The sequence below is a fragment of the Hyperolius riggenbachi genome, chromosome 8 (assembly GCF_040937935.1).
Source record: "Hyperolius riggenbachi isolate aHypRig1 chromosome 8, aHypRig1.pri, whole genome shotgun sequence".
Lineage (NCBI taxonomy): Eukaryota > Metazoa > Chordata > Amphibia > Anura > Hyperoliidae > Hyperolius > Hyperolius riggenbachi.
Genome location: NC_090653.1, coordinates 89,897,877 through 89,910,385, shown reverse-complemented (window position 1 = coordinate 89,910,385; position 12,509 = coordinate 89,897,877). Strand labels below are relative to the sequence as shown.

General features: G+C 43.2%; 16 non-coding genes across 16 annotated transcripts; 8 read left to right on the top strand and 8 right to left on the bottom strand.

The window, feature by feature from the left end:
- TRNAL-CAA (transfer RNA leucine (anticodon CAA)) lies at positions 1 to 110 on the bottom strand. Its single transcript has 2 exons — positions 73 to 110; positions 1 to 46 (listed from the first exon to the last, which is right to left on the bottom strand). It is a non-coding gene; the product is annotated as a tRNA-Leu (tRNA).
- Positions 111 to 387: 277 nt separating this feature from the next.
- On the top strand, positions 388 to 460 carry TRNAR-UCG (transfer RNA arginine (anticodon UCG)). The gene has a single exon. It is a non-coding gene; the product is annotated as a tRNA-Arg (tRNA).
- Positions 461 to 1,613: 1,153 nt separating this feature from the next.
- Positions 1,614 to 1,723, bottom strand: TRNAL-CAA (transfer RNA leucine (anticodon CAA)). Its single transcript has 2 exons — positions 1,686 to 1,723; positions 1,614 to 1,659 (listed from the first exon to the last, which is right to left on the bottom strand). It is a non-coding gene; the product is annotated as a tRNA-Leu (tRNA).
- A 277-nt stretch (positions 1,724 to 2,000) lies between these two features.
- On the top strand, positions 2,001 to 2,073 carry TRNAR-UCG (transfer RNA arginine (anticodon UCG)). Its single transcript has one exon. It is a non-coding gene; the product is annotated as a tRNA-Arg (tRNA).
- A 1,154-nt stretch (positions 2,074 to 3,227) lies between these two features.
- On the bottom strand, positions 3,228 to 3,337 carry TRNAL-CAA (transfer RNA leucine (anticodon CAA)). Its single transcript has 2 exons — positions 3,300 to 3,337; positions 3,228 to 3,273 (listed from the first exon to the last, which is right to left on the bottom strand). It is a non-coding gene; the product is annotated as a tRNA-Leu (tRNA).
- Positions 3,338 to 3,614: 277 nt separating this feature from the next.
- On the top strand, positions 3,615 to 3,687 carry TRNAR-UCG (transfer RNA arginine (anticodon UCG)). The gene has a single exon. It is a non-coding gene; the product is annotated as a tRNA-Arg (tRNA).
- A 1,154-nt stretch (positions 3,688 to 4,841) lies between these two features.
- TRNAL-CAA (transfer RNA leucine (anticodon CAA)) lies at positions 4,842 to 4,951 on the bottom strand. The gene is made up of 2 exons: positions 4,914 to 4,951; positions 4,842 to 4,887 (listed from the first exon to the last, which is right to left on the bottom strand). It is a non-coding gene; the product is annotated as a tRNA-Leu (tRNA).
- Positions 4,952 to 5,228: 277 nt separating this feature from the next.
- TRNAR-UCG (transfer RNA arginine (anticodon UCG)) lies at positions 5,229 to 5,301 on the top strand. The gene has a single exon. It is a non-coding gene; the product is annotated as a tRNA-Arg (tRNA).
- A 1,153-nt stretch (positions 5,302 to 6,454) lies between these two features.
- TRNAL-CAA (transfer RNA leucine (anticodon CAA)) lies at positions 6,455 to 6,564 on the bottom strand. The gene is made up of 2 exons: positions 6,527 to 6,564; positions 6,455 to 6,500 (listed from the first exon to the last, which is right to left on the bottom strand). It is a non-coding gene; the product is annotated as a tRNA-Leu (tRNA).
- Positions 6,565 to 6,841: 277 nt separating this feature from the next.
- Positions 6,842 to 6,914, top strand: TRNAR-UCG (transfer RNA arginine (anticodon UCG)). Its single transcript has one exon. It is a non-coding gene; the product is annotated as a tRNA-Arg (tRNA).
- A 1,154-nt stretch (positions 6,915 to 8,068) lies between these two features.
- On the bottom strand, positions 8,069 to 8,178 carry TRNAL-CAA (transfer RNA leucine (anticodon CAA)). Its single transcript has 2 exons — positions 8,141 to 8,178; positions 8,069 to 8,114 (listed from the first exon to the last, which is right to left on the bottom strand). It is a non-coding gene; the product is annotated as a tRNA-Leu (tRNA).
- A 277-nt stretch (positions 8,179 to 8,455) lies between these two features.
- TRNAR-UCG (transfer RNA arginine (anticodon UCG)) lies at positions 8,456 to 8,528 on the top strand. Its single transcript has one exon. It is a non-coding gene; the product is annotated as a tRNA-Arg (tRNA).
- Positions 8,529 to 9,682: 1,154 nt separating this feature from the next.
- Positions 9,683 to 9,792, bottom strand: TRNAL-CAA (transfer RNA leucine (anticodon CAA)). Its single transcript has 2 exons — positions 9,755 to 9,792; positions 9,683 to 9,728 (listed from the first exon to the last, which is right to left on the bottom strand). It is a non-coding gene; the product is annotated as a tRNA-Leu (tRNA).
- Positions 9,793 to 10,069: 277 nt separating this feature from the next.
- TRNAR-UCG (transfer RNA arginine (anticodon UCG)) lies at positions 10,070 to 10,142 on the top strand. The gene has a single exon. It is a non-coding gene; the product is annotated as a tRNA-Arg (tRNA).
- A 1,154-nt stretch (positions 10,143 to 11,296) lies between these two features.
- Positions 11,297 to 11,406, bottom strand: TRNAL-CAA (transfer RNA leucine (anticodon CAA)). The gene is made up of 2 exons: positions 11,369 to 11,406; positions 11,297 to 11,342 (listed from the first exon to the last, which is right to left on the bottom strand). It is a non-coding gene; the product is annotated as a tRNA-Leu (tRNA).
- Positions 11,407 to 11,683: 277 nt separating this feature from the next.
- TRNAQ-UUG (transfer RNA glutamine (anticodon UUG)) lies at positions 11,684 to 11,756 on the top strand. The gene has a single exon. It is a non-coding gene; the product is annotated as a tRNA-Gln (tRNA).
- Positions 11,757 to 12,509: the final 753 nt, after the last annotated feature.

Below are 12,509 nucleotides of genomic sequence, written 5' to 3'. Positions count from 1 at the left end.
TGTCAGAAGTGGGATTTGAACCCACGCCTCCATTCGGAGACCAGAAGGCCCATGAGAAGGGAAGAGAAGCCTCTTGAGTCTGGCGCCTTAGACCACTCGGCCATCCTGACAAGCAGTGCACTATGTACCCATGCAGCTGGCACAATGACTATACTTAACAGAGAAGAGACAACCACAAACTTAGCCTAGAAGACTTCATGAACACTGCAAGGCATGTTTTTTTCTCTGAAAACACTCATCAAACTGCCATTTTGGATCACTGCAATACCTTAGACAGCAATGTCATGTGCCTGCTCTAACAAATGAAATCCTTTGTGCTCCTTGAGCGTCTTTTCCTATGCGGTGGCTGTTTCCAGTGGAAAATGGTTTCTTCATAAGGAGGCATGAGACCGCGTGGCCTAATGGTTAAGGCGTCTGACTTCGGATCAGAAGATTGAGGGTTCGAGTCCCTTCCTGGTCGTTGAGTTCTGTTCTTGTCACTTCTGTAGAGTATTTGCTCCTCTTGTTGTAAATGTCCTCGGAGACTTTGCAAAAGCCTGTGCTTCCTCACTCATGCTTATCATTCAATCCCTGCCCTTGACTGTTTACAGCTACAAAGGTGGCTGCTTTTGCTGAGCTTTCACCACAATGTCAATGACGCTAACTCTTTTCTTACAACTTGTGCAAGTCCCAGCAAAGTTTTTACATCAACCTCAAATAAACACTGCTAGTCCACACTGGGATTCTAACCTTTGCCTTACTTTGAACCCAATACCCTGATGGACCTTGGAAGAGACTCTAAGTAAACTATATGACCCAGGGTTCAAACATTCATGGTGGCAACTCCCTTTCTGCTAAGCATTTTGTTTACTAACATGAGAAAATTAATTTCCTATATGATTTAGGAAATCCTTGTCTGCAATTCTGCTGTAAGCCAGACTTTTACAAAGGTGCAGACACAGCATGGCAAGTGGCACGATGCGATTCCTTCTTGTTGCAAGCTCAACAATTTCAAAAGGTTGCCTCGGTTCCCAATTTATATGAAGAGTTCTTGCCTGAAATTTGGAAAGTATGTCTGTCATTTCCTCTGAAAAGATATGATCCACACCGCAAATGGAACACTGCAATTGGTTTTCTTGCAACCTGAACTCTTTTCAAGGAAGGGTCCGTTGAAATTTCAACAAATGAGTCTTGTCAGAAGAGGGAATAACCCCACCTCTTTCACCAAAGGTCAGAACATACAGGGAAGACCTGTAAGTTATTGCCAAAACCTATCTCCTGAGTTCGGTCTCCTTACATATTTGTCACTTTACCTGTACACTAACCTTTTAAGATTTAGCAAAACAAATTGCCTCCAAAGCTTCTGATCCTGATGAAGTGAACTAGAAGAGAAGATGAGCTAACCCATATGACTGTAGGTGTGCCAAAGGGGATGGATTTGTCAGTTTGTAAAACGTGTGTTAGAAAGCTTGTAGAAAAAAGTCGGCCTTGTTCCTTTTCTGCGAGATTTTCCAAAAGTCCATGTGAGGTTGCTGTTGAGAAGGCCCTTTGAAGAGCCTAGTAAATGAAAAGACCCAAGAGCTTGTTTTGGCAGGCCTGACCAATGTGCCATGATGGACAAAGTGAAAAAGCTCTGTCAGAAGTGGGATTTGAACCCACGCCTCCATTCGGAGACCAGATGGCCCATGAGAAGGGAAGAGAAGCCTCTTGAGTCTGGCACCTTAGACCACTCGGCCATCCTGACAAGCGGTGCACTATGTACCCATGCAGCTGGCACAATGACTATACTTAACAGAGAAGAGACAACCACAAACTTAGCCTAGAAGACTTCATGAACACTGCAAGGCATGTTTTTTTCTCTGAAAACACTCATCAAACTGCCATTTTGGATCACTGCAATACCTTAGACAGCAATGTCATGTGCCTGCTCTAACAAATGAAATCCTTTGTGCTCCTTGAGCATCTTTTCCTATGCGGTGGCTGTTTCCAGTGGAAAATGGTTTCTTCATAAAGAGGCATGAGACCGCGTGGCCTAATGGATAAGGCGTCTGACTTCGGATCAGAAGATTGAGGGTTCGAGTCCCTTCGTGGTCGTTGAGTTCTGTTCTTGTCACTTCTGTAGAGTATTTGCTCCTCTTGTTGTAAATGTCCTCGGAGACTTTGCAAAAGCCTGTGCTTCCTCACTCATGCTTATCATTCAATCCCTGCCCTTGACTGTTTACAGCTACAAAGGTGGCTGCTTTTGCTGAGCTTTCACCACAATGTTAATGACGCTAACTCTTTTCTTACAACTTGTGCAAGTCCCAGCAAAGTTTTTACATCAACCTCAAATAAACACTGCTAGTCCACACTGGGATTCTAACCTTTGCCTTACTTTGAACCCAATACCCTGATGGACCTTGGAAGAGACTCTAAGTAAACTATATGACCCAGGGTTCAAACATTCATGGTGGCATCTCCCTTTCTGCTAATCATTTTGTTTACTAACATGAGAAAATTAATTTCCTATATGATTTAGGAAATCCTTGTCTGCAATTCTGCTGTAAGCCAGACTTTTACAAAGGTGCAGACACAGCATGTCAAGTGGCACGATGCGATTCCTTCTTGTTGCAAGCTCAACAATTTCAAAAGGTTGCCTCGGTTCCCAATTTATATGAAGAGTTCTTGCCTGAAATTTGGAAAGTATGTCTGTCATTTCCTCTGAAAAGATATGATCCACACCGCAAATGGAACACTGCAATTGGTTTTCTTGCAACCTGAACTCTTTTCAAGGAAGGGTCCGTTGAAATTTCAACAAATGAGTCTTGTCAGAAGAGGGAATAACCCCACCTCTTTCACCAAAGGTCAGAACATACAGGGAAGACCTGTAAGTTATTGCCAAAACCTATCTCCTGAGTTCGGTCTCCTTACATATTTGTCACTTTACCTGTACACTAACCTTTTAAGATTTAGCAAAACATATTGCCTCCAAAGCTTCTGATCCTGATGAAGTGAACTAGAAGAGAAGATGAGCTAACCCATATGACTGTAGGTGTGCCAAAGGGGATGGAATTTGTCAGTTTGTAAAACGTGTGTTAGAAAGCTTGTAGAAAAAAGTCGGCCTTGTTCCTTTTCTGCGAGATTTTCCAAAAGTCCATGTGAGGTTGCTGTTGAGAAGGCCCTTTGAAGAGCCTAGTAAATGAAAAGACCCAAGAGCTTGTTTTGGCAGGCCTGACCAATGTGCCATGATGGACAAAGTGAAAAAGCTCTGTCAGAAGTGGGATTTGAACCCACGCCTCCATTCGGAGACCAGAAGGCCCATGAGAAGGGAAGAGATGCCTCTTGAGTCTGGCGCCTTAGACCACTCGGCCATCCTGACAAGCAGTGCACTATGTACCCATGCAGCTGGCACAATGACTATACTTAACAGAGAAGAGACAACCACAAACTTAGCCTAGAAGACTTCATGAACACTGCAAGGCATGTTTTTTTCTCTGAAAACACTCATCAAACTGCTATTTTGGATCACTGCAATACCTTAGACAGCAATGTCATGTGCCTGCTCTAACAAATGAAATCCTTTGTGCTCCTTGAGCGTCTTTTCCTATGCGGTGGCTGTTTCCAGTGGAAAATGGTTTCTTCATAAGGAGGCATGAGACCGCGTGGCCTAATGGTTAAGGCGTCTGACTTCGGATCAGAAGATTGAGGGTTCGAGTCCCTTCCTGGTCGTTGAGTTCTGTTCTTGTCACTTCTGTAGAGTATTTGCTCCTCTTGTTGTAAATGTCCTCGGAGACTTTGCAAAAGCCTGTGCTTCCTCACTCATGCTTATCATTCAATCCCTGCCCTTGACTGTTTACAGCTACAAAGGTGGCTGCTTTTGCTGAGCTTTCACCACAATGTCAATGACGCTAACTCTTTTCTTACAACTTGTGCAAGTCCCAGCAAAGTTTTTACATCAACCTCAAATAAACACTGCTAGTCCACACTGGGATTCTAACCTTTGCCTTACTTTGAACCCAATACCCTGATGGACCTTGGAAGAGACTCTAAGTAAACTATATGACCCAGGGTTCAAACATTCATGGTGGCAACTCCCTTTCTGCTAAGCATTTTGTTTACTAACATGAGAAAATTAATTTCCTATATGATTTAGGAAATCCTTGTCTGCAATTCTGCTGTAAGCCAGACTTTTACAAAGGTGCAGACACAGCATGGCAAGTGGCACGATGCGATTCCTTCTTGTTGCAAGCTCAACAATTTCAAAAGGTTGCCTCGGTTCCCAATTTATATGAAGAGTTCTTGCCTGAAATTTGGAAAGTATGTCTGTCATTTCCTCTGAAAAGATATGATCCACACCGCAAATGGAACACTGCAATTGGTTTTCTTGCAACCTGAACTCTTTTCAAGGAAGGGTCCGTTGAAATTTCAACAAATGAGTCTTGTCAGAAGAGGGAATAACCCCACCTCTTTCACCAAAGGTCAGAACATACAGGGAAGACCTGTAAGTTATTGCCAAAACCTATCTCCTGAGTTCGGTCTCCTTACATATTTGTCACTTTACCTGTACACTAACCTTTTAAGATTTAGCAAAACAAATTGCCTCCAAAGCTTCTGATCCTGATGAAGTGAACTAGAAGAGAAGATGAGCTAACCCATATGACTGTAGGTGTGCCAAAGGGGATGGAATTTGTCAGTTTGTAAAACGTGTGTTAGAAAGCTTGTAGAAAAAAGTCGGCCTTGTTCCTTTTCTGCGAGATTTTCCAAAAGTCCATGTGAGGTTGCTGTTGAGAAGGCCCTTTGAAGAGCCTAGTAAATGAAAAGACCCAAGAGCTTGTTTTGGCAGGCCTGACCAATGTGCCATGATGGACAAAGTGAAAAAGCTCTGTCAGAAGTGGGATTTGAACCCACGCCTCCATTCGGAGACCAGATGGCCCATGAGAAGGGAAGAGAAGCCTCTTGAGTCTGGCACCTTAGACCACTCGGCCATCCTGACAAGCGGTGCACTATGTACCCATGCAGCTGGCACAATGACTATACTTAACAGAGAAGAGACAACCACAAACTTAGCCTAGAAGACTTCATGAACACTGCAAGGCATGTTTTTTTCTCTGAAAACACTCATCAAACTGCCATTTTGGATCACTGCAATACCTTAGACAGCAATGTCATGTGCCTGCTCTAACAAATGAAATCCTTTGTGCTCCTTGAGCGTCTTTTCCTATGCGGTGGCTGTTTCCAGTGGAAAATGGTTTCTTCATAAAGAGGCATGAGACCGTGTGGCCTAATGGATAAGGCGTCTGACTTCGGATCAGAAGATTGAGGGTTCGAGTCCCTTCGTGGTCGTTGAGTTCTGTTCTTGTCACTTCTGTAGAGTATTTGCTCCTCTTGTTGTAAATGTCCTCGGAGACTTTGCAAAAGCCTGTGCTTCCTCACTCATGCTTATCATTCAATCCCTGCCCTTGACTGTTTACAGCTACAAAGGTGGCTGCTTTTGCTGAGCTTTCACCACAATGTCAATGACGCTAACTCTTTTCTTACAACTTGTGCAAGTCCCAGCAAAGTTTTTACATCAACCTCAAATAAACACTGCTAGTCCACACTGGGATTCTAACCTTTGCCTTACTTTGAACCCAATACCCTGATGGACCTTGGAAGAGACTCTAAGTAAACTATATGACCCAGGGTTCAAACATTCATGGTGGCATCTCCCTTTCTGCTAATCATTTTGTTTACTAACATGAGAAAATTAATTTCCTATATGATTTAGGAAATCCTTGTCTGCAATTCTGCTGTAAGCCAGACTTTTACAAAGGTGCAGACACAGCATGTCAAGTGGCACGATGCGATTCCTTCTTGTTGCAAGCTCAACAATTTCAAAAGGTTGCCTCGGTTCCCAATTTATATGAAGAGTTCTTGCCTGAAATTTGGAAAGTATGTCTGTCATTTCCTCTGAAAAGATATGATCCACACCGCAAATGGAACACTGCAATTGGTTTTCTTGCAACCTGAACTCTTTTCAAGGAAGGGTCCGTTGAAATTTCAACAAATGAGTCTTGTCAGAAGAGGGAATAACCCCACCTCTTTCACCAAAGGTCAGAACATACAGGGAAGACCTGTAAGTTATTGCCAAAACCTATCTCCTGAGTTCGGTCTCCTTACATATTTGTCACTTTACCTGTACACTAACCTTTTAAGATTTAGCAAAACAAATTGCCTCCAAAGCTTCTGATCCTGATGAAGTGAACTAGAAGAGAAGATGAGCTAACCCATATGACTGTAGGTGTGCCAAAGGGGATGGAATTTGTCAGTTTGTAAAACGTGTGTTAGAAAGCTTGTAGAAAAAAGTCGGCCTTGTTCCTTTTCTGCGAGATTTTCAAAAAGTCCATGTGAGGTTGCTGTTGAGAAGGCCCTTTGAAGAGCCTAGTAAATGAAAAGACCCAAGAGCTTGTTTTGGCAGGCCTGACCAATGTGCCATGATGGACAAAGTGAAAAGCTCTGTCAGAAGTGGGATTTGAACCCACGCCTCCATTCGGAGACCAGAAGGCCCATGAGAAGGGAAGAGAAGCCTCTTGAGTCTGGCGCCTTAGACCACTCGGCCATCCTGACAAGCTGTGTACTATGTACCCATGCAGCTGGCACAATGACTATACTTAACAGAGAAGAGACAACCACAAACTTAGCCTAGAAGACTTCATGAACACTGCAAGGCATGTTTTTTTCTCTGAAAACACTCATCAAACTGCCATTTTGGATCACTGCAATACCTTAGACAGCAATGTCATGTGCCTGCTCTAACAAATGAAATCCTTTGTGCTCCTTGAGCGTCTTTTCCTATGCGGTGGCTGTTTCCAGTGGAAAATGGTTTCTTCATAAAGAGGCATGAGACCGCGTGGCCTAATGGATAAGGCGTCTGACTTCGGATCAGAAGATTGAGGGTTCGAGTCCCTTCGTGGTCGTTGAGCTCTGTTCTTGTCACTTCTGTAGAGTATTTGCTCCTCTTGTTGTAAATGTCCTCGGAGACTTTGCAAAAGCCTGTGCTTCCTCACTCATGCTTATCATTCAATCCCTGCCCTTGACTGTTTACAGCTACAAAGGTGGCTGCTTTTGCTGAGCTTTCACCACAATGTCAATGACGCTAACTCTTTTCTTACAACTTGTGCAAGTCCCAGCAAAGTTTTTACATCAACCTCAAATAAACACTGCTAGTCCACACTGGGATTCTAACCTTTGCCTTACTTTGAACCCAATACCCTGATAGACCTGGGAAGAGACTCTAAGTAAACTATATGACCCAGGGTTCAAACATTCATGGTGGCATCTCCCTTTCTGCTAAGCATTTTGTTTACTAACATGAGAAAATTAATTTCCTATATGATTTAGGAAATCCTTGTCTGCAATTCTGCTGTAAGCCAGACTTTTACAAAGGTGCAGACACAGCATGTCAAGTGGCACGATGCGATTCCTTCTTGTTGCAAGCTCAACAATTTCAAAAGGTTGCCTCGGTTCCCAATTTATATGAAGAGTTCTTGCCTGAAATTTGGAAAGTATGTCTGTCATTTCCTCTGAAAAGATATGATCCACACCGCAAATGGAACACTGCAATTGGTTTTCTTGCAACCTGAACTCTTTTCAAGGAAGGGTCCGTTGAAATTTCAACAAATGAGTCTTGTCAGAAGAGGGAATAACCCCACCTCTTTCACCAAAGGTCAGAACATACAGGGAAGACCTGTAAGTTATTGCCAAAACCTATCTCCTGAGTTCGGTCTCCTTACATATTTGTCACTTTACCTGTACACTAACCTTTTAAGATTTAGCAAAACATATTGCCTCCAAAGCTTCTGATCCTGATGAAGTGAACTAGAAGAGAAGATGAGCTAACCCATATGACTGTAGGTGTGCCAAAGGGGATGGAATTTGTCAGTTTCTAAAAAGGGTGTTAGAAAGCTTGTAGAAAAAAGTCGGCCTTGTTCCTTTTCTGCGAGATTTTCCAAAAGTCCATGTGAGGTTGCTGTTGAGAAGGCCCTTTGAAGAGCCTAGTAAATGAAAAGACCCAAGAGCTTGTTTTGGCAGGCCTGACCAATGTGCCATGATGGACAAAGTGAAAAAGCTCTGTCAGAAGTGGGATTTGAACCCACGCCTCCATTCGGAGACCAGAAGGCCCATGAGAAGGGAAGAGAAGCCTCTTGAGTCTGGCGCCTTAGACCACTCGGCCATCCTGACAAGCAGTGCACTATGTACCCATGCAGCTGGCACAATGACTATACTTAACAGAGAAGAGACAACCACAAACTTAGCCTAGAAGACTTCATGAACACTGCAAGGCATGTTTTTTTCTCTGAAAACACTCATCAAACTGCCATTTTGGATCACTGCAATACCTTAGACAGCAATGTCATGTGCCTGCTCTAACAAATGAAATCCTTTGTGCTCCTTGAGCGTCTTTTCCTATGCGGTGGCTGTTTCCAGTGGAAAATGGTTTCTTCATAAGGAGGCATGAGACCGCGTGGCCTAATGGTTAAGGCGTCTGACTTCGGATCAGAAGATTGAGGGTTCGAGTCCCTTCCTGGTCGTTGAGTTCTGTTCTTGTCACTTCTGTAGAGTATTTGCTCTTCTTGTTGTAAATGTCCTCGGAGACTTTGCAAAAGCCTGTGCTTCCTCACTCATGCTTATCATTCAATCCCTGCCCTTGACTGTTTACAGCTACAAAGGTGGCTGCTTTTGCTGAGCTTTCACCACAATGTCAATGACGCTAACTCTTTTCTTACAACTTGTGCAAGTCCCAGCAAAGTTTTTACATCAACCTCAAATAAACACTGCTAGTCCACACTGGGATTCTAACCTTTGCCTTACTTTGAACCCAATACCCTGATGGACCTTGGAAGAGACTCTAAGTAAACTATATGACCCAGGGTTCAAACATTCATGGTGGCAACTCCCTTTCTGCTAAGCATTTTGTTTACTAACATGAGAAAATTAATTTCCTATATGATTTAGGAAATCCTTGTCTGCAATTCTGCTGTAAGCCAGACTTTTACAAAGGTGCAGACACAGCATGGCAAGTGGCACGATGCGATTCCTTCTTGTTGCAAGCTCAACAATTTCAAAAGGTTGCCTCGGTTCCCAATTTATATGAAGAGTTCTTGCCTGAAATTTGGAAAGTATGTCTGTCATTTCCTCTGAAAAGATATGATCCACACCGCAAATGGAACACTGCAATTGGTTTTCTTGCAACCTGAACTCTTTTCAAGGAAGGGTCCGTTGAAATTTCAACAAATGAGTCTTGTCAGAAGAGGGAATAACCCCACCTCTTTCACCAAAGGTCAGAACATACAGGGAAGACCTGTAAGTTATTGCCAAAACCTATCTCCTGAGTTCGGTCTCCTTACATATTTGTCACTTTACCTGTACACTAACCTTTTAAGATTTAGCAAAACAAATTGCCTCCAAAGCTTCTGATCCTGATGAAGTGAACTAGAAGAGAAGATGAGCTAACCCATATGACTGTAGGTGTGCCAAAGGGGATGGAATTTGTCAGTTTGTAAAACGTGTGTTAGAAAGCTTGTAGAAAAAAGTCGGCCTTGTTCCTTTTCTGCGAGATTTTCCAAAAGTCCATGTGAGGTTGCTGTTGAGAAGGCCCTTTGAAGAGCCTAGTAAATGAAAAGACCCAAGAGCTTGTTTTGGCAGGCCTGACCAATGTGCCATGATGGACAAAGTGAAAAAGCTCTGTCAGAAGTGGGATTTGAACCCACGCCTCCATTCGGAGACCAGATGGCCCATGAGAAGGGAAGAGAAGCCTCTTGAGTCTGGCGCCTTAGACCACTCGGCCATCCTGACAAGCGGTGCACTATGTACCCATGCAGCTGGCACAATGACTATACTTAACAGAGAAGAGACAACCACAAACTTAGCCTAGAAGACTTCATGAACACTGCAAGGCATGTTTTTTTCTCTGAAAACACTCATCAAACTGCCATTTTGGATCACTGCAATACCTTAGACAGCAATGTCATGTGCCTGCTCTAACAAATGAAATCCTTTGTGCTCCTTGAGCGTCTTTTCCTATGCGGTGGCTGTTTCCAGTGGAAAATGGTTTCTTCATAAAGAGGCATGAGACCGCGTGGCCTAATGGATTAGGCGTCTGACTTCGGATCAGAAGATTGAGGGTTCGAGTCCCTTCCTGGTCGTTGAGTTCTGTTCTTGTCACTTCTGTAGAGTATTTGCTCCTCTTGTTGTAAATGTCCTCGGAGACTTTGCAAAAGCCTGTGCTTCCTCACTCATGCTTATCATTCAATCCCTGCCCTTGACTGTTTACAGCTACAAAGGTGGCTGCTTTTGCTGAGCTTTCACCACAATGTCAATGACGCTAACTCTTTTCTTACAACTTGTGCAAGTCCCAGCAAAGTTTTTACATCAACCTCAAATAAACACTGCTAGTCCACACTGGGATTCTAACCTTTGCCTTACTTTGAACCCAATACCCTGATGGACCTTGGAAGAGACTCTAAGTAAACTATATGACCCAGGGTTCAAACATTCATGGTGGCATCTCCCTTTCTGCTAAGCATTTTGTTTACTAACATGAGAAAATTAATTTCCTATATGATATAGGAAATCCTTGTCTGCAATTCTGCTGTAAGCCAGACTTTTACAAAGGTGCAGACACAGCATGGCAAGTGGCACGATGCGATTCCTTCTTGTTGCAAGCTCAACAATTTCAAAAGGTTGCCTCGGTTCCCAATTTATATGAAGAGTTCTTGCCTGAAATTTGGAAAGTATGTCTGTCATTTCCTCTGAAAAGATATGATCCACACCGCAAATGGAACACTGCAATTGGTTTTCTTGCAACCTGAACTCTTTTCAAGGAAGGGTCCGTTGAAATTTCAACAAATGAGTCTTGTCAGAAGAGGGAATAACCCCACCTCTTTCACCAAAGGTCAGAACATACAGGGAAGACCTGTAAGTTATTGCCAAAACCTATCTCCTGAGTTCGGTCTCCTTACATATTTGTCACTTTACCTGTACACTAACCTTTTAAGATTTAGCAAAACAAATTGCCTCCAAAGCTTCTGATCCTGATGAAGTGAACTAGAAGAGAAGATGAGCTAACCCATATGACTGTAGGTGTGCCAAAGGGGATGGAATTTGTCAGTTTGTAAAACGTGTGTTAGAAAGCTTGTAGAAAAAAGTCGGCCTTGTTCCTTTTCTGCGAGATTTTCCAAAAGTCCATGTGAGGTTGCTGTTGAGAAGGCCCTTTGAAGAGCCTAGTAAATGAAAAGACCCAAGAGCTTGTTTTGGCAGGCCTGACCAATGTGCCATGATGGACAAAGTGAAAAAGCTCTGTCAGAAGTGGGATTTGAACCCACGCCTCCATTCGGAGACCAGATGGCCCATGAGAAGGGAAGAGAAGCCTCTTGAGTCTGGCACCTTAGACCACTCGGCCATCCTGACAAGCGGTGCACTATGTACCCATGCAGCTGGCACAATGACTATACTTAACAGAGAAGAGACAACCACAAACTTAGCCTAGAAGACTTCATGAACACTGCAAGGCATGTTTTTTTCTCTGAAAACACTCATCAAACTGCCATTTTGGATCACTGCAATACCTTAGACAGCAATGTCATGTGCCTGCTCTAACAAATGAAATCCTTTGTGCTCCTTGAGCGTCTTTTCCTATGCGGTGGCTGTTTCCAGTGGAAAATGGTTTCTTCATAAAGAGGCATGAGACCGCGTGGCCTAATGGTTAAGGCGTCTGACTTTGGATCAGAAGGTTGAGGGTTCGAGTCCCTTCCTGGTTGTTGAGTTCTGTTCTTGTCACTTCTGTAGAGTATTTGCTCCTCTTGTTGTAAATGTCCTCGGAGACTTTGCAAAAGCCTGTGCTTCCTCACTCATGCTTATCATTCAATCCCTGCCCTTGACTGTTTACAGCTACAAAGGTGGCTGCTTTTGCTGAGCTTTCACCACAATGTCAATGACGCTAACTCTTTTCTTACAACTTGTGCAAGTCCCAGCAAAGTTTTTACATCAACCTCAAATAAACACTGCTAGTCCACACTGGGATTCTAACCTTTGCCTTACTTTGAACCCAATACCCTGATGGACCTTGGAAGAGACTCTAAGTAAACTATATGACCCAGGGTTCAAACATTCATGGTGGCAACTCCCTTTCTGCTAAGCATTTTGTTTACTAACATGAGAAAATTAATTTCCTATATGATTTAGGAAATCCTTGTCTGCAATTCTACTGTAAGCCAGACTTTTACAAAGGTGCAGACACAGCATGTCAAGTGGCACGATGCGATTCCTTCTTGTTGCAAGCTCAACAATTTCAAAAGGTTGCCTCGGTTCACAATTTATATGAAGAGTTCTTGCCTGAAATTTGGAAAGTATGTCTGTCATTTCCTCTGAAAAGATATGATCCACACCGCAAATGGAACACTGCAATTGGTTTTCTTGCAACCTGAACTCTTTTCAAGGAAGGGTCCGTTGAAATTTCAACAAATGAGTCTTGTCAGAAGAGGGAATAACCCCACCTCTTTCACCAAAGGTCA